At 37.1% G+C, this 21,301-nt stretch overlaps 2 protein-coding genes across 3 annotated transcripts in view; one reads left to right on the top strand and one right to left on the bottom strand.

Moving 5' to 3' along the window:
* Positions 1 to 21,301, top strand: part of rab9b (RAB9B, member RAS oncogene family) — a 1,039,984-nt gene that overhangs the window by 515,360 nt on the left and 503,323 nt on the right. The window lies entirely within an intron of this gene.
* Positions 1 to 21,301, bottom strand: part of nlgn3a (neuroligin 3a) — a 315,542-nt gene that overhangs the window by 111,216 nt on the left and 183,025 nt on the right. The gene's annotated exons all lie outside the window — the stretch shown is intronic.

Raw genomic sequence — 21,301 nt, forward strand, 5'->3', positions numbered from 1 at the left:
GTACTGCACGGCCGCCCTGCTGCCCGCTGCCGAGAGTTGATTCTACAATAACATAAAATAAAAATAAAAAGAAGAATAACCTTGGAGGTCAATCATCACCCCGAAAGCGGACTGTAGATGTCACATAGTATATGTGTACCAAATTTCAGGTCAATAGGTCAAACGGTTTGCGAGCTACAGGTGATTAAAAATCCTGGACAGACAAACGAATTATATAAGAAGATTTAATTGTGAATGCTACTCCAAAGAAATTTAAAGATGACAGATTGAATACTTATATGGATATGGTAAATACTTGTACAAGATCACACAGTCAGCCTGCAGGATAATCTGAATCTGCTATCTTGACAACAGCACTTGCCAAATAATCTATTGATCTTCACTTTGCATCATAAAATAGAGCTTCACATATGGCTCCATAAATATCAATTGCCGTAAGTCTATCTTGCTGTTACCTAGCTCGCCACTAAGTGATACAGCTAATCAATTTCAATTTGTTCATTTAACTATACCAATGAGCAGCTATGAAGGGTTTTAACTCTCCACACAGATGCTATGTAGCACCTGTGTGCCTCCCTGCTAGCTCAAGCAGTGATTGTACATCATTGGATCAGAGCGGACTGCTGATTGGATGTATAAGATGCAGTCTGACTGACTAGATCTACTTAAAGATTATCACATAAGTGCGCATCTGTCAGAGACAAGCTCTTTTTAGACATGGAAAAAGGCAGGAGATAACATTTAAACACAGCAACTGAAACAGCTTATCAAATTCAACTAGCTAGAAGTCAGTACTAAGTGTTATACACTCATTCAAATTCAATTTAGACAGCCATATAGTATCCCTACTCTAAAAGAAAAATTGTGCAACACATCATTTAAAGAACAGCAAAATAAGGTAACTGGTACCATGTTAGTTTTCAGGTTCAAAATGCAGTCCAGAAGCCCATGTATGGGAAACATCTTGAATTCTAAGCGTGTCATTTTCCTGACGTATCCTGTTCTATGCAATAAACGTGCATTTGTGCATGCCTTGAAAACATAGCATGTTATTTAAACGAGTATCCACATTTTACCTATGCTGATGATCAGATTTGCTGACTATGCCTCTTGAATGTAAAACATTTAAGAGTATCATTACTCTATATGCTATTAGTCAGAATACATTGGCACACAAAAATAATAAAAATGTATATTTTTTTTCTCACAAAGAAATGAAGCATTTTATTAAAGAATCAACCAACCAATTAAAATGCATCATCTGAAAAGAAAGGCAGTGAAGAAGCCCAATATTCAGCCTTGAACTGACCTTCTTAAGGGAGCTTATTTGTAAAATATTACATGTCAAAAAATTAACAAGTGGCCTCCAATTTTACTGACACTTCAAAGCAAAGCTTTCAGATGTGTGAAATGGCTGTCAGTCAACAAATAAAACAGAACCCAAACTTCTGCTGACAAAACAAAAACCTGTTTTTCATCAGGTATCAAAGATGAACAGACTGTATGTTGATTTTCATGGAGGCGTCATTTAAAGTCAGGAAGTTTTTTGCTTTTTAAATGAGAATGAAGTGTTTCATTTTTAATTGTGTGAAATTAACTGAATGTAGCAAATTTAACATTCTACAGCTTTTACATGAATGTGCGTTAATGCACGATTAATCTGTCTATTTTTATTACTCACTTACCCTTTTCAGGGTCAACAACAACTGGGGCAATCTTGCACAGCAAGAACACTCATTAGGAGGGACACGAGTGAATCACAGGATGCATGCACACACAAACACAGCCAGAAACCAATGCACTCATGCTGGGGCATTTCAGCATGCCACTTAGCCTGGCGGCATTCTTTCAACTTTAGGGGAAAACTCCACATAAAGGGCACTTCATTGCAAATTCACATACAGTAAATACTATTCTAACTGTAATCTCACACCTTGGCCATTTTAAAAATCCAAATCTTGTAATATTTGTGAAAAAATACTGAAATGATTAGGTATTCTGTCTAGCAATTAACTCTATGATTGCCAAAAGCAAAAAAAAATAAGACTCAGTGAAATATGGAGACAAACTGTGTTATATTTCTGGTGCTACATAAACTGGTAATGTTTACATTTTTTGACAAATAGTTTTGATAATGCATAAAAAAATACTTAGAAAGATTTGCTTCTTATTGGGAATGTAAACTAGACAAATAACTATAGACTTGGAGTGGACTTCAAGCTTTACGGAATTTTAAAAATCCAGAGCCAAAATTAAAAGACAGATGGCTCTTCAATAATTGGTCAGTCTTTTAACACTCTTCTTTATTTGGTTGTTTTAATCTGAGATGTCTCTGTCCCCTTAACAAGAATCTGTTCTTGTGTTTATTTTTGATAATACTGTAAACTAGTACACATTTTTAGAAATGTGGTTATATATTAGAATAAAATGATTTTAAACTCTAAACATATTCACTGGTCTATTGTGAAAGCTACTATCTTCAAACCATACCATTTTTTCATCCTGTCTGATTAGTAAACTTTCACCAATAAACTAATTCCATTCTTTCAAACCTGCTTTGATTATTAGAGTCTCAGCACAGGACAACATGACGCTTACATACAACAACATGTGGAAACTACAAATTTAAGAAAAAAACTTGTTGCATTAGACTTCCACATACAGTAAATATTATACTCCTTGCAACTGCCATTTTGATGAGTAGAAAGATTATTGCAATAGACTGAATTAGGGGTTTGAACAGGGATTTTAAATTAACTAGCTGAGTAAGCCCGTGCTATAAAAATCATGAGCTCCTAGAAACTACTAAAATCATCAGAAAAAAAAATTGACATGCAGAGTCAGAGGTTTAGTTTTACGGACTCTTTGTCTATCAGCAGCTAAGTAAGTTTCTCTCTCCTCGGAGGTTTCGTTTCGCCAATGTGCTTGCATTGCTTGTGTATTAGCGGCTAAGCAAGTTTGTCTTTCCTCAGCGGATTCACTTTTGCGACGGAGACGCTTTCTTTCAGCTACATATTGTAGCCTCGTACTTCTTTCTTCTTCTGACTCGTTAACCTGGGGCCACCTTGCTGGCTGTTTGAACTTCATGCTGCAGCCTCGCACTTCCGGGCCAGACAGACAGACACACACACTTCCATGTGTAGATGTTTATATATAAGAAGCAGTGTTCTCAGACTTGGTGGGTGTGGTGTGGGTGTGTGCCACTGGAAAACCATGGTGCGTTTAATGGCGAAACTAGCCAATTGCTTATTAAGGTACAGGTGTAAATGACTCAGCCGTTCCTCATTGACACTCCACGGGTCAGTAAGCAAAACATCTGCACCCACAAACTATATAAAGAGTCAGAGTAGGCCTGAGAGAAACAAGAGACAAAATTGAGAGGATTTGAGAAAAATTATTGAAAAAGAAACAGCAGAGAAAAAGAGAGACATGGGGGAGAAAAATCAAGAATTTGTAACGAAAGAAGAAGATCAGGAGGGTGGGAGCAGTTGACAGGTGGCAAGACAATTGGGAGAAAGCCCGGTAGGGAGTGAGCAGAGGGCATTCCAGTGAGGATTGCTTCTAAAGAGCACCTAGAGAGCAGGAGCAGCCAAAGGACTTGAGGGTCGTCCTACCAAGGGTGGTGGAGGGAAGACAAAGCCAGGCTTCAGGATCCCAGCAGTGATCGGCTGAGGTGGCTTGGACATCATCCATAAAATTGATGGCCACATTTGCCTGCATCTCAGTGATGGGTTAGCAGGGAGATGCAAGAGGGAAATGCACTCTGTGCATTGCTGGAGGATAGTAAAGCATCCCAATTTCAACTTTATGTTTTAACCTCGATTTTAACCCTTGTTTGCATTATTTCTTTATTTATCATTGACATATTTTAAACTCCTACAAAAGAGCTCTAGTTTATTGGCTTATTTATTGGCTATTTAAAGATGAACTTGAATTGCACCTTATTTGGGGCACTGACTGCTTAAATAAACAGCACAATGCACTTTTGTTGTGCTAATCTTGTTATGTATGTGTCCTCATTACATTAGTCCATCCTAAATTTGTGACTTTTGAAAACCCAAGAACAGGAAGATGCCAAGCAGTGAACATTACAATTATGTACATTAATAAATAATAAAGAAAAAGTAGTATTGGAGGATTCAAAATATCTTTTGAAAATAACTTTATTCTTTGTTTCTAGTAGATGGGATCTTAAACTATGGGTCACAATCTATTCTAAGTCGTGTGTTGTCCGACTTTGGTTTGTGAAGAGACGTGATTCACAATAGTACTGAATGGGAAAGGGTTTGCGTCCAGTTTGCAGAGTGTCTTGTGATTGTTCTCCGTGGGCGGTTTAAACAAATGCCACAGATACAGTACGACTTGCCTCGGTGATTCTCCAAGTGGGTAACCCCACCAGAGGATTACAGTCGGTGGAGATTGCTGGTCTCAAAGACACAAGAAAGGCTAAATTGGTTTGAGAGAACAAATGTTCAAGAACCACTGTTCTACTACATTGAAATACTAAGGAAGAAATGTTAAAAGAGAGAAAAAGAAAAAGAAACAAAAGAATGTCTCAATAAGGACTATACTAAATAATGTATTACCACATACAATTAGTGGCTTTTTTGGTTTGAAACTCAGTGTATAATCATCTTTACAAATAAAAATCATACTTGTTCAAATAACTCATGAACATGTTTAATGTAATTAAAGATGTTTAAATCATATTTTGTACATCTACAGTACAACAAAACAATATGCCAATATAACTCTAATATGTACTACTGAATTCTTAGGTGAGGGTTTTAGCAGTTATATCCATGCCAAACTGAAAAAAAAGAGTGATAGCATTTCCATATGAAAAGAAATACCTACAATTTACAGAATTCTCAGCTACAGATAAATAAACCAAGCAGGAAGGCAAGGTGAGACTACTGTAGCATAAAAATCTCACCTCGTTACCCATATTCAGAGGTGTAATTGGTTCAGACCTCCTTGCAGATACTCAACATACATTATTTGCTTCATTATGTCTAAATGCTTATGTCTGCATGCTGCCTGTATTTGTTATTTCAAACTGAGGGTGCCAATGAAGAAGGAAGATAAAAGAATTATAACATGAAAGCTTCAAAGCTGTAACACAGAGGTCAGAAAGATACTTGATTGTACCAAGGACTAGAACAAGTCAAAATGAGAGCAGGCAGACATCCAGGCCCATGGTCACAGAAAGACAAAGCACATAATAGGAGAGTAATGCAACAGCTACACTAAATAAATTAGGCGGTAGAAAAAGTGGAAGGGTGCCATTCCAAAAAACTCATAGAATGAAGGCACACTGCTGCTCACACACCTGGAGAATTTTGGCACAGCAACATAGTTGCTCCGCAAAGGTCATTCTTGAAAAGAACAAAATCTATGAAAACATCTGCTGATTGCCAAAGTTACCAAAGAAACTTGCCTGTTATTGGATTTTACTTTGACTTTTCATTTCTTAATGTCTATTTTACTAGTAGACACATATAAGAATAATAATTCTTTACATTTATATGACGCTTATCTCATTAGAGTGCTTTACATGGAGAGTGGGGTGCCATTTCAAACACCACCAATCTGTAGAATCCACCTTTACAATGCGACGACAGCCATTTTGTGTCAGTATGCTCACCATATATTATCTGGTAGGTGGTGAAGTGGTGGGAGAAACAGTTAGCTGGTTAGAGGCAGGGAATGATTACGGGGTCAGAATGAGTAGGACACAGTGGGCAGTTTAGCCAGGACATCAACATACACCCTATTCTTTACGAAGCACGCCCAGGGATCTTTTATGACCCCAGAGAGTCAGGACTTCGATTTTATGTCTCATTTGAAGGATGGAGCCATTTTTACAGCACAGGGTCCCTGTCACTGCACTGTAAGATTAGGATCCACATTCAGACCGCTGTGTAGGTTCCCCTTGCTCGCCTCGACAACACCTCTTCCAAGTTTTTCCTGGTTGGTCTCCCATCCAAATACTATGGTCTTAGTAATAACAGATATTTTTTTTAATTAAAATTTCAATGGTCATAATAAAGGGTGGCACTGTGGCGCAGTGGGTAGCGCTGCTGCCTCGCAGTTAGGAGACCCGTGTTCGCTTCCCGGGTCCTCCCTGCATGGAGTTTGCATGTTCTCCCCGTGTCTGCGTGGGTTTCCTCCCACAGTCCAAAGACATGCAGGTTAGGTGCACTGGCGATTCTAAATTGTCCCTAGTGTGTGGGTGTGGGTGTGTGTTTGTGTGTGCCCTGTGGTGGGCTGGCGCCCTGCCCGAGGTTTGTTTCCTGCCTTGCACCCTGGGATTGGCTCCAGCAGACCCCAGTGACCCTGTAGTTAGTATATAGCAGGTTGGATAATGGATGGATGGATGTCATAATAAACAGTGGCAGATAGGCTAGAGGTGCTGCTCACATTTCCAAAGTAATTTGTTCTCATTGTAGCCCAGGTGCTGTCTGCATGAAGTTTGCATTTCTCCCTATGCCTTAGTTTGTTTTCCTACAAGTGCATTGGCTTCTCCTCCATATCCTAAAGACACCTTTAAAGTTTAATGGAGGCTCTTAACTAGCTCCATGCGAATGTGTGCTTGAGTCTGTCCTGTACCAAGTGGTGCCACATTCACCTTGTGCCCTGTTCTTCTGCTACTGCTCTCACAGAACCAAGCTGAAATAAGAAGAGTTCAAAAATGAATTAATGAATGAAGAAAAACATAAGGAAAATGTTCAGAAAGAAATATTTAAATAAATGATATTCATGGTACTATTGAGATTTGTTTAATTATAAATGTAATTTAAATCACATTGTTGAAAAAAAAATAACATAAGCAGATTTGCATGTATAACAGTGTGTGTTAAATTTATTTAATTTGCTTATATCTAATCAAATTATTTCCACACCATAATGCATTTCAACGTCAGCCTTTTCCAATGTTTTAAAACCTATAATGTTCAATTCTGTTTTAAATAAACTAAACATTTTTACTGTTTTGCAGAATCAATTATGTATGTAAAGTGGTTTGCTATAGAAAGCAAGAAATGCAAGGAACTTTATTTATTTCTGAAGAAACTTGTGTAGGTTGTGACAGATAGGGGGCGCTATCGCTCCCTTGAACCCTCAGATCAGACGCCAGACACCAGATAAAAGTCCAAATAATGGATTTATTATAATAATAAATGTGCGCAAGCACCTCCACCACCACTATACTTAATAATAAACATAATTCTCAATAATCAACAAATACACAATAATCCTCCACACCTCTCAGCAGCTCAGTCACCCTTCTTCCCAACTCGGCTCAACGTTCTGGTGTTTCCCACAGTCTTTTATAGTCCTTGACCCGGAAGTGCTCCTGATCCTTCAGTCCATGTGATTACCCAGCACTTCCGGGTCAGGTGAAAACTCTTCTTCAGCCCGGAAGTACTTTATTTCTTCCGTCCTCGTGACAGGGAAGTACTTCTGGGCTATGCGGATAATATACATCCTTGAGCCTCCCTGCAGCGTCCTCTGGTGGCCCCCATGGTATCCAGCAGGGCTGTGAAGGAAAACTCCAAGGTCCATGATGCCCTGCTGGAATTCGGGGCATCTCCACACTGCAGGAAGGGCTCCACCTGGCGGCTTGGGGGTATTGGCCGGGATAAGCTGCCGGCCATAGTCCACAAGGTTTATTCATGAATGTTTTGAAATCACTTCAGTTAGTTTTTTGTCCGGCGCCTCCTGACTCAAAAGTATGAGAAAATGCCCACATGAAGCTATGGTGAACTCATCTTGAGGTCTAGTTATTCAAGACTTTTTGGGATTCCCCTCTATTTCTGTCCCTCTAGTCCTGAAGAAAAAACAAACAAATTTTAGGCCATTTCTGGACCATGTTTTGTGCTGGAAATGATACCCTTATGATAAAGAGATAAAGATAAACCTAAGGTGTCTTCAGCATAAAACAATCAGAAAGCCTTGAAGTTGTGCATGCCAAATCAGCTGACCCCAGGGTTTCATCCCCTAATGGGATAATAGGGGTCAAAGTTACTGCTTTTTATAAAATGATGAATGGGAATCAGTAATATAAGTATGTGAAGTATTGTTTTATGCTTGTTCAAGATTTCTGATAACAAATATGATATTTGATTCTTTACTGGTGGTCCTAGCCCACTAAGTAACACTCAGAGAAGATTAAAAGTCACAAATTTCAAACATAAGCATATGGGGTATTACTATAGAATATTTCAAGGTTAGTGATTACAAATATGATGTTATATTTAAGTTTTGATCCTTTACTACGAATCAAGCTCTCTGTGGACCTCTATAAGAGGGTGGAAATGACAAATTTCTATTACACTAGAAAATATTTAGATTTAAACATTTAAATTGAAGCGCACATTTGAATATTTCATATATACAATGCACCTCGGAACGCAGAATTGTGCACAATTTATCAGTGCTCAATACCTTTGTGATGCTAAGTGAGGAGGCTGCGGCACAAAAGCATTTAGTTGACCATGAGATGTCAGGCAATCTATTAGATGAAAACTGATTTTAAACGTAACAGGAGATAATGACAAGTAAATTACTAACATGAAGAATATAAACTTATACATATATAAATTTCATGAAAGAATAGGCAGGGTATTTTTTTTTTGGTTTATTTTAATCATCTCCTGGTATACTTTGCTTCAGTGGTGACGGCTACACCCAGGTGTTATGTAATGTTGTTGAAGAAAATATTAGCATCCATATGGTGATCATATTACTGCAATGAATCAATTCTAGTAGGTTTCAGTATGGCTTCAAGCTCGTTATAATGTATATCATCAGATTATTGCTTTCCTTTATAAAATGCAAATGTGACTTTTTTTTTAGAGTTTGCATCCAATTTAATTCTGAAAGATTCAAGGAACAATTATTTCTGCTTTAGATTTTTTAGCTGACAAGTTTTTGAGAAATTGCCACAGCGTGTATGTTAGCTTAATTATTACCAGACTGGTTCTAGTTTGACGGCTCCCAAAAATAAGCAGCTGCACAAATAACAATTGTGACAGCTGAAATCCTTCCTTTTCTGGTGAAATCACAAAGCAATGTGTTGCCTGCCACAGGTGGCATCACAGAAGAACACAAAGACTGACTTCCCCACTATTGATTTAGTAAAAAAAAAATAAGACTGGAACATTTCCGTCCAGACTTGAAACTTGATGGGTATAACATTTAACGGGTATAATAGCTTTTATGCAGCTTCATAAGCAAAAGTCTCCAAAAGGTCTTCCGCTTAGAGCAGTTGGTGGATTTGTTTACTTAAAAAGAACCCACTTTAGCAGTGAATTAGTTTCAGAATAAAGACTTTTTTTCCTGCATCTCAAGAGAATAAATGAGCCTAAGTTCTTTATGGCAGTACATCCACTTGCTATGGCGTGCCAAGGTATTCCCTAATTGCTATCCCTGTATGCGTTTTGCTGATTACACTGCCATTTACATGACATGGGTTGACAATGCGTTTATTAATAAGCATCAGAACACACTTGTTAATATGCCACCATCTGACAAGAAGAACCCGTCCATTGCTGTTTTCCCTACAAACTCTTACCAGTTATTTATCCTGTACATTTCTATCCTTAATGAATTGAGACAGCTGCCATCTTTGAAAAGCCATTCAAAGAAGAAGAACTTGATAAGGAGTCTCCTGTTACACAGGGACTGACTATTTTGCCTCTGCAAAACAGTTTTTCATTTCATCCTCTCTTCTACCTATAAGACAGTTTGCAATATAGCTGCCTTGCTGGATTGTTCAGCATCTAGCTGTCATTGGCTCACTCTCTTTAAAGTGTAATTTGCACATTCAAATATTCCTAAATATCCATTGGAAAATATTAGGAAAATGGTTGCAATAGAAGACAGATGAATGATAGATTTTCTGTTTGCAATAGTTGGTGTAAATAAAAATAATATTGGTAAGGATTAACATTAACTTTTCCAGTTATATATTTTTATTCACTATTTACTCTAAGCAAAATGTGAATTGGGCAGTAAACAACCTGGTGAGCTGCTGAAAGAGTTACTGTGGACTTAATAAGGGATGCTTAAAAAGATAGAGATAAGTCAACACAATGTCATCTTAGTATGTACATACTGGCAAAGCAGATGCTTTTTACATGGCAAGTCAAACAAACTGTGGGTTCTTATGACAGGTTTTCAGATGCCTTTTATCTTTTTAAAGGACTCTGGCTATATTCCAGTTCAAAAGATTTCCATGTGAACAGAAAAACATTTCTGTATGCAATGACAGCAACTGGCAAATGTTAGTAAAATATGAAATCTTATTTGTAATAAGAACAAACATGAAGCTATGGTGAAACAGTAGGGTATAGAAAAGGGAAGCAGCCACATGGTCAAAATCGGAACCAAGGACATTCAAGAGGGACATTTAGTAAATTAATTAATCTGTCTATACATTTTCTTACTTAGGTTATAGTGTTACAAAAAATATAGCTGCAGTCTATACCAGCAAAAACATAGCTGCAGTGTATGTCAGCAGTATCAGTTTTAACATACAGTAAGAACATACACAGGATCGGTCAACAGTCAACCAGATGGATATATGCTGGGAGAATATAAGGACTACAAATTAACTGTTGTGTGAGTAAGCAAGAAAAGCCAGAGAATAATTCTACAAGGATATAAAGGGAATGTGTAAACTCCATACAGACAGAGATCCAGCCATGAATTAAACTCAGAAAAAGACTTTGTTCTTTAGTCTAGCATACCCTGACTAGAGCTGCTGATTAGCTATGCATACTGCATTTTCTATGTTTGTTACTCATTTTACAGAAATATAAGTAATACAACATTCATAAACCATTACTAAACCTCCTCTAGTCTGTTTCTCTTCTTGGTATCTGGATGTGGCACTTGGTGTCACTGCTTTACTGCCAGGCTGTTCTCCTATGTATGGATCATAATCAGTAATCTTGGATAAGGAAACCATGGAATCATTGAAGGGAAAGATTCTCTCTTTAGATTGGATGGTCAGCATAGACTCCACTATAGAAAACTCAGGAGCGGGCATGCAGTCAGATGGCAGAGGCCTCCAATATTGTGACTTTGTTTTCGACTTTCTCTATTACATTTTTAATCCTTTCCATTGTCAATTTGCCACAGTTCATCAATTAAATAATGGACAGATATTGTTGGTTTTTATTTTTCTTTATTCAGTTTCTACCTTGTTCTTCATGTGTTTGAACAAATCTGTATTTATATGTGTACCAGTTCTGTGTTTAGTACTTAGTAAAACCTATACTTGTATTTTGACTGGGAATTGTTCACAATGTTCTGCGCCTGCCCAGAGTGTAGAGCACTATACAAAAATAAGATGTATTATATTGTATTGTAAAAAGGTGAAGGACTAAGATTTCCTCAACTGCTTCAGGATACAAATTGTTTGGATGATATATTTGGAAAGGAAAAAAATCTATGATACAAGAATGACTTGACATGAAGAATGAAAACCCTAACAACTCATAACATTAAACAAGATCTGTTATTGGAAAGAATTAGTTTCTAATTAAGAAATCAAAGGAATAAAAAGCTCTCCAGGACTGACTTGCAGACCCTTGAGTTAAATAATTGGAGCTGCTATGTAATGAAATAAGTGTGAGGGGGAAATATGGCCTAGAGATGTGACCAAGGATGAGACATGAATGTATTCTATGTGCCATCCTAGAATTGTACTCTATTACCTTTATGAACAAGAAGCCTTTCAACACTTATTTTATTAAAGCTTTACTGTTGTTTCATGGATTCTGTATTCTCGGCTCAAATTCCACACCAAGCCACTGTCCATGTGGAGGTAAAACATTTTCCCCGTTTGTGTGGGTTTTCCTCTTGGTACTTTGGCTATAACGAGCCGTGGAATGGCCAAATGGGGGAGGCAGCTTGATGGATGAGGTCTCCAGGAGTCAAAATTATCCAAATCTTATTACGTGATATCATCTACTGTTAAATTCTGCTCTACTCTACTTCTAAAAATTTTTTATTTTTTATGGAGGATTTGTTCTATTCTGTGTATTGTTTTGTATTGTATTGTATTGACCCCCTTCCTTTGACACCCACTGCACACCCAACCTACCTGGAAAGGGGTCTCTCTTTGAACTACCTTTCCCAAGGTTTCTTCCATTTTTCCCTACTAGGTTTTTTTGGGAGTTTTTCCTTGTCTTCTTAGAGAGTCAAGGCTGGGGGGCTGTCAAGAGGCAGGGCCTGTTAAAGCCCATTGCGGCACTTCCTGTGTGATTTTGGGCTATACAAAAATAAACTGTATTGTATTGTATTGTATTGTATTGTATTCCGACATCACAAAGACAATAAAGTGACAATAACAATTGAGCCAGGTGTAATTATAGCTATGTAAGTGGGCCCTGCAATGGTCCAGCGCCTGTCCAGGACTGGATCCTACCTCCAGTGTTTCTGGGACATATATTGCCTCCCAAATAGACCCTGAAAAAATGAAGTGCATTTGATTACATTATCACACAACTTTGCTGCAAAACAAAAGTGCTCTGTCAAAAACATGGCAATTACGTTTTAGCAAAACAGATCTTTGAATGTCTCTTAATATTTGTTTTTTTTTCAGACACATACACATGAACAGTGGCCCAAAGGTGCCTATTAATAGATAAGGTGCCATAGACAACTTCATAAATGTTCTTGATTCTAAACGTGATAATGTGAACAATCTTGTTTCAGATGTCATCAAACATCAGACTATAGTATTTAGTTCATTGAGGTTGATTTGTGTACCAGTCCACGGGTAGGAATTTAAAGACCTCAACATCGTTGTCCTGTTGTCACTCACAGTTCAAAAGGGTTTCCTTTATTGCTTTTAAAGCAGCAGGGACAATTCACAATACAAGACACCAGTACACCACTTCTTTGAGCACTGCAGATGTTTAAAATATTAATTTTGAAATGAAAACCATAACCTGTAAATCACTGGCTTGTTGCGTCACTCATTGCTAATTTCATTAGGTACACCTTTCATATCTGAAATTGTGCTTCATCCTCTTCAACCTCACCGCATCACGAAGTAATGGCAGAACTATAAGGGAGTGTTGGACTCATCACTATGCCAAGGCATTGATTCATCAGCATTGCACAGACATTCACCGGCAACTTTGCTAGCAATTATGCAGTGAAATTAACAACAGACCTTTTAAGAGCTTGTTTCGTTGTCTTTTTACCAACAAGTAAAAGTAATGTCCACCTATACATTTTTGCTGGAAAATATATCACACTTCAGGGGAACACAAGCTTTGCTTCACATGATTTTATTCCATCTGTCTCTGTTCAGTCATTCACAGTATTAGCTTTTCTCTTTCTGGTTATTACTACAGCCTTATCAACCAGTTCTGCAAAAGTATAAATCAAGTAACAGGCAGTGGGGCCTACTGAGAATAATATGTATTAGCATAAAAGGCTGAGAAATATAACTGCAAGAAATTTTATAAGAAATGAATACTAAAACATTAATATAAGTTGAGAAATACCATTTCTCCCCACAGCCCGAGTTTAAATAAAGCAGGAAAATAAATGGATTTACGAATTTGTGTTCTTCTTTCAGAACAATTGATGTAAAGTTTTGTGCTTCTGACTCCACTTAATAATGTGGGGCATTATATCATGTCTTTACTGTAATACAAACATTAGAGTAAAAATGATCACTTAATATTTACATAGTTTTTACTATATTCTGCGCTCTCACAGACAAAGGTATAAAAAGACTTCTAACAGGGTAATAAAAACTGGAAATATGATATACACGGAAAGGTGGTAGGGCTTATTCATTTCCAGCCAGTAGTCTTTTCCATCACTTAAGGTCAAAATAAAAAGGCAATACTACACGTTCTACTTTGAAAATAAAAAATTTTAGTCAATAAGCATGATTAAAATAAACACATAGAGTAAGATGTAATTACATTGTCAAACCGCCTGAGCATTGTGCATTCAGGAGACACTGGGCATACATGTCCAAATTCAGAACTAATAATTAACCTGATTGTGTATTTCTGGAGTTATATAAGAAAAACTGGAGTACCTGGAAGGAAACAGAACAGACACTGGGAGAATGCGTAAATTCCACATAGATAACAACTGAGCAGCACACCATTCATGGAAATTTAATTTAGTTAATTCATTATTAGTGCCTTGCCTGAGCTACACTTTACCATTAAACAACCTAAAGATACAAAATAAAGCTTTCATCAGCTGGGATGAAAATGTATTTAATAATCTATTCAGTATAAAAGTCAACTACAGTGTTATCAGTAATTATTGCTTTGTTTCACCAATTCAGTCATTAAGAGTTTTTTAAGTAATAATGAAATCAAGGTAGGTACTGCCAACACCATGTTCACCTCCATACACAGTGGGGCGATTTAGATTAGTAAGCTAACGGGATCACATAGCTGCTAGAATCCTAACCAGGAAAAGAAAATCCGAGCACATTTCTCCAGTTTTGATGTCACTACACTGGTTACCTGTGTCATTCAGGATTGACTTTAAAATTCTGCTTATGGTTTATAAAGCCTTAAATAATCTCGCCCCATCTTATATATCGGAATGTCTGACACCTTATGTTCCAAATCGTAACCTCAGATCCTCAAATGAGTGTCTCCTTGGAATTCCAAGAGCAAAACGTAAAAGAAGTGGTGAGGCGGCCTTCTGCTGTTATGCACCTAAAATCTGGAATAGCCTGCCAATAGGAATTCGCCAGGCTAATACAGTGGAGCACTTTAAAAAACTACTGAAAACACATTACTTTAACATGGCCTTCTCATAACTTCACTGTAATTTAAATCCTGATACTCTATATATCCAATTCATTATAATAACTATTCATGGTGGCTCTAAAATCTGTACTAACCCCTACTCTCTCTTCTGTTTCCTTTTCCGGTGTCCTTTAACTCAAACTACCGTGATGTTCCAACAATGATGGATGGATTAAAAGCCAGAAGTCTGCATGACCATCATCATCAAGTCCTTCCGTGAGAACCCTAAAAACAAAGAGGACTATTTAATTTATGTTAGGTAGAATGCCCAGAGGGGACTGGGTGGTCTCGTGGCCTGGAACCCCTGCAGATTTTTTTTTTTTTCTCCAGCCTTCTGGAGTTTTTTTTTTGTTTTTTCTGTCCACCCTGGCCATCGGACCTTACTCCTTTTCTATGTTAACTAATGTTGTCTTATTGTAACTTCTTATTTTGTCTTTTATCTTTCTTTTCTTCATTATGTAAAGCACTTTGAGCTACTTTTTTTTATGAAAATGTGCTATATAAATAAATGTTGTTGTTGTTGTTTGGAAACATGGAGTAAGTTTGGGTCCTTGTTCACATCTATTAGGAGACCATAAAGTCACACCCCAACTCAGGGTCAAAACTGGAGCTCATGTACCACTTGTCTTAAATAATCATGTTTTAAATTGAACATAGATTTTTAAAATGCTCTTCATCATAGATAGTAAAGGAATTGGATACCCACTGTATTCTCAGTATTAAACAAGGTTATTTATAGCCTGCTTAGTATTATAAAGCATTAAAGATATCTTTAGATATAATGATAGTCACCCTCAGATCACTAGCCATTCATTTCATGGCAGAAAATGAACTGGATGAGTTATTACCGAAATTATATATCTGAGGCCTCAGTTCATGCTTATTACTGGCTGGATGACCTAGAATTATCCGGTGGTTATTTCAACAGCAGTGATGATTCTGTGCAAATAAAATTAATCTAGACAATAACTAATTTAGAAATCGGCTCTAAGGCTGTCAAGCCTCAGCTATCCTTCTATTTTCTTAGCAGCTTATGAAAATCCCATGTGCAAACATACGCACATAGTCCCTTGCTTCATATATGTCAGTGTTTTGTATGCTTACATCGCAAGAAAATCCTAAACACAGAATGTCACCAAACACTGTGTCAACAGAACTAAACCGTAGCTTACTGTAACCTAATGGATGAGTAGATACTAGTGTACCTTCTTTAGATTTTTATGATTGTGTTACCTGTGCACTACTAAAAGATTTGATAGAATCTACTCCCTGTGACCCTGCTTTGGATTAGATTTATTGTGTCAAGAATCTCATTTTCTTCTTAACAAATACAATATAATACAATACATACACAATAATAAAGCCCAAAAAATGCCTCTGCAAATATTGAATTGTAAGTTTCAACAAAAATGTATTGTTATTAAATAACAGCCAATGAGAAATTTTTGGAACAGGTACGACTTAAAATTATAGCCATGTAGAGCTTCAGCGCAGTCCAGTTGTCAAAGACAGACTGTGAAAATAGGCCATGTGTACAGACAATTTCAATAAATAATTGCAATGTAAAACCTAGACGTGCATTCTGAGGTTCATATACGACCATAGCAGGTAGGACAATTGAAAACAAAAAAAAAAAACGGAAAAATTATTTTTCCCTGCCTAGCACAACTTATCTCCAGAACCAAGGTCTAGCTAAGAGCTTAGGAAATCCTCCTAAGCAACTGCAAGGTCTCCTCCTCTCCACCTCCCTTCTAGGCTCCATCCATGGTACTGTACAAGCAGAAAGAAGGTGTTCTCAAAGCGCACACACTGCTGTTATATATAACACTTTTATTGACATATTTTCAGCATAATCCTGTTTGAATATCGCCTAATGGTGACAAATCCCGTCAGTCAATTTTAGTTGGACATTTACAGTATGTAATGTGAATTTGAAATGGCAAATTCAGTACTAAGTACTATAGGGACATGGAAGTTATATCGATGATTACTGTAAAAATCTCTTGGCTATACTGATATGGTAAACGGAAAATAATTATTTTACCACATATCTGAGGCAGAAACTGATGAATCCAATTCTGACGTGTCTGTTATAAAGGCACTTGATGTCATCAATAGCAGATTGGACAAGTCTGCAGGGAAAAAACCAGCCAGTCATCTGAGCAGCTGATCTCAGGAGAACAAAGCAGTCTGCCAGTTATCACTATTTGAAAGTGTTTGCCATATTTGCAATATGCCTCTTAGCTATTCTCATCTACATGAAATGTGTGATATGCCTTTTGGAGATCTTTCATAAAACAGCAGCTCCTACAAAGATGACATGGTCAGATCAATACACTGTTAAGCTTAAACTTCAATGAGGCATGCCATACATTAGCTGCATATGCATACAGATTTTCCATTGTCTGGAAAATTAAAGTACATGGGGACGACTAGTAAGTGGCAAATCATCTGAACAGCTAAGACATTTGTTCATTTTATTACATTTGCAATTTAGGAAAGGCATTTACTTCATTATTGCAATAGCTGTATGCAAGTGCTGAAAATGTATTTTAAAAAAAGTTACATGAAAATCACAAGTTGTTATTTAAATTGGAAAACAACTATTTTAGCCACATAAATATTTAGGGTTGAGGTCTTGGGTATTTGGAACTGGCTTACAACAGACAGAAAAGAAATTTGTTTGGATACAATAAACAATCAAGCAATATACTTTTGTTAATTAAAACCCAAATTATAAGCAAATCAACATGAATTATTTGTAGTAAATCATATTACGAAGTTTGTAAGATAGACTTTTACTGCACTGTATTCTATTAGCACATGCATGCAAACTTGCTTAATCTCTGAAGACCACGGTAAAATTCATTTGTACCATCAGAAGAATTAACTAGAGTTGTAAATAAATTTACATTTATGTTTTAAATTATACTTTAAGGGTTTCAAATTTTACGATGGATACTGACGTCTTTACTGAAAGAGCCAAACATTTTACATCCACCCATCCATTATCCAACCCGCAATATCCTAATTACAGGGTCATGGGGGTCTGCTGGAGCCAATCCCAGGGCGCAAGGCAGGAAACAAATCCCAGGCAGGGCGCCAGCCCACCACAGGGCACACACACACACACACCAAGCCCACACTAGGGACAATTTAGGATCGCCAATGCACCTAACTGGCATGTCTTTGGATTGTGGGAGGAAACCGGAGTACCCGGAGGAAACCCACGCAGACACGGGGAGAACATGCAAACTCCACACAGGGAGGACCCGGGAAGCAAATCCAGGTCTCCTTACTGAGAGGCAGCAACACTACCACTGCACCACCGTGCCGCCCCTAACATTTTACAGTGCCTATAAAATATTCATAATAAAAAGTTGAAAATGCAAAAAGTATTCACCTTTGTTGTTTAACAACAGTGGATTTAATTGGCTTTCTTGACATTGGTCAACAGAAAAGAAATTATTAAACTCAAAGTGAAAACATATCTCTGCAAGATGGTTAAATATAAAACACAAAACAAGTGATCACAAAAGTATTCACCCCTAAATCATCACTGGTGCAGCCCACTGGCTTTAGAATTCACATAATTAGTTCAATGGAGACCGCCAGTCTGTAGTTAAGGGGTTTTAATTGAATGTACTATAAATTCACCCGATCTAGAATATCCAACTTGTGGTGAGTCAGTATCATGGCCTAAACCTACACAATGAAGACAAAAAGCACACTCCAAGCAACTGATACTGCTTTGTGAACAAACCAACTTTAATAGGCTGATTTAGAAAAGAATGGAAGGAAGAAGAAGGAGTTTGTAATGCAGTCCTGGGCGTTGTCCATTTTTACATCTGAAACTAGAGTTTGGTGTCACTACCTGCTTAATTAAATTTTAAATGGTCAAAATTATTTACAAATATAAAACAGAAAATAACTGACCAATAAGTATTCTCCCCCTTTAATATGACACAGCTAAACCATCACTGGTGCAACTAATTGGTTTTAGAAGTCACATAATTTGTTAAATTAGAGGTCTGTCATCTGTCTGGAGGTAAGGAGTTTTAATTGACTGTAGTATAAATGTACCTTATCTGGATGGTCCAACTTATAGTGAGTCAGTATCATGGCATAACCTACACAATAAAGACAAAAGAACACTGCAAGCAGCATCTTGAAAAGGTGATTGAAAACCACTAAGACAAGAAAATATCCAAGTCATTGAATATTCCTTGAAGTCCAGTTAAATCTATCATTAAGAAATGGAAAGAGTATGGCAGAGCTGTTAATTTGCCTAGATCAGGCTGAGCGATCACGCAAGAGGAAGATTAGTGAGTGATTAGTGAGTTCTCATAGATTATGAAAGACATACAAGTTACAAAGACTACGACAGGAGAAACTGTGCAGACAAGAGCTGTTTCCCTGGTGCTTCACCAGTCACACCTTTATGGCAAAGAGAAAAACACTGCTAAAATATGCACATGATGTCTCAGCTATAGTTTGCCAGGGGGCACATGTGAGACTCTGAAGTCTTCTGGAAAGAGGTTATACTGTTTAATGAAACCAAAATTGAGCTTTTTGACATCAGACTAAATGCCATATCTGGAGAAACTCGTTATCAAAAACACACCATGGTGGTGGCAGCTTTTGGGGATGCTTCTGTGCAGCAGGCCCTGGAAAACCTCTGAGGGTAGAGGATAAAATGAATGCAGCAAACCAGAGGTAACTCCAACAGGAAACCTGACACAGTCTGCAAGAAACCTGCACCTTGAGAGAAGATTTGAACAAACATAAAGCCAAAGCTACACAGGGATTACTTAAAAACAATAATGTTAATGCCCTGGAGTGGTCAAGTCAGAGTCCAGATCTCAATCCAATTCAGAATTTGTAAATGGTTTAGAAAAAGCTGCTCACGCATGATCCTTGTGCTACCTGACAAGAGCTTCAGCAGCTTTACAAAGAACAATGGGAGAAAAATCGCAGGGTCTAGACATGCAAAGCTGCTAGAGAGCGGACCACACAGACTCAAGGCTGACAGAAAAATATTACTAAATACTGACCTAAGGGGGTAGATGTTTATGAGATCAATTACTTTGCGTTTTACATTTTTAATTAGTTTGAACTACTTCACAAAGATAAGATTTCACTTTCACATTAATGTTGTTTTCTGCTTTCAGTGTCAAAAAACACAAAATTAAATTCACTGTGGTTCAATGTTTTATAGCAAAAAAGAAAAAAATTATGAAAATGTCCAAGAGGAGAATGTGTTTTTTTTCTTGTAGGCACAGTATTTTATTTCTATTGTGCTCAAGGAACTGCTTTGCTTGTTATTTATTTTTATTTATAATTTAATAGATATTTATGAATGATTAGGGGGTCCCCCCCCCTACTCGCTTTGCTCTCCAACCCCCGTGTTTGGTTAACCGGATATACAATTTAAAGAAATTGTTATTTTAATGGGAATTGTTACATATGCATTATTTTCACTTTTACTTTAAAACTTCAGTTTAAACAATATTTGGAATTAACTTTTCTTCAAGATTGCATTGAATTTTGATTCCGTGTTTGGATTTACATTGTGACAACGCAATGTATAACTGCCCGTGAGTGAAAAAAGTTTCTTTCTCTGTAATAAATAAACCAACTTTTTCGAATGTTTGTCCCTGTGATTTGTTAACTGTCATAGAAAAAGCTATTCTCATGGGAAACTGTAAACGTTTTAATACGAATGGCATACCAAGATCTCCTTTTGTGTCTAATGTTATTTGCAGAATATGTAATACATTACTTTTCTTGTCGCCTGTTAAAATTGTACAGGTTAGAGTTATTTGACCAATTTTTAATACAACTAATCTTGTTCCATTGCATAGTCCATCACTCATACATAAATTACGCAATAACACTACGATACATGCTTCTTTCAACAGTAATTCGGCCGGTGGAAGATCAGACGGCATTAACACTTGTAGATATTCTATGGGATATTGTAAATTGATGTTTTCATCTTCCACACGATCACCACCAACTCCACCATAGTCTATTGATACACATTTAATCAATTTGCAGTGTAACCGATCGACAATTTTTGTGTTAATTCATTTCACTTCATCGTTTCTCACTGCCATATTTAATGGGTAATTTTAAAGTGGATCTTCGTAAGTGTGTGTCTGTGTGTGTTCATAAGTAAACCCTTTAATTGTGTCTGTCCAGGTTAAGTGCCGGAATGCACCTGATGACTGTGGTCTTGTTTGAAAATAGTTGTAAGTAGGGAGTGACTTGAAAGAATCTCATGGCAAAAGTCTTTGTCTCATGGAACTTCCTTCCAAAAAGTCTCTTCAAAAAGTCACGTCTTGTCCCAATATTTTTTTATTATAATAGAGAGATAACATTTTTATCTCTTTTTATTTTTTCTTTATTCCTCACGCAGTGTATTTTTTTAAATTCCCTTCTGATTTGGTTATAAAATTGACTAAAGAATGGTAACAGGTAGCATCAAA

Source organism: Erpetoichthys calabaricus, chromosome 12, assembly GCF_900747795.2.
Source record: "Erpetoichthys calabaricus chromosome 12, fErpCal1.3, whole genome shotgun sequence".
NCBI classification, from domain to species: Eukaryota; Metazoa; Chordata; class Cladistia; order Polypteriformes; family Polypteridae; genus Erpetoichthys; species Erpetoichthys calabaricus.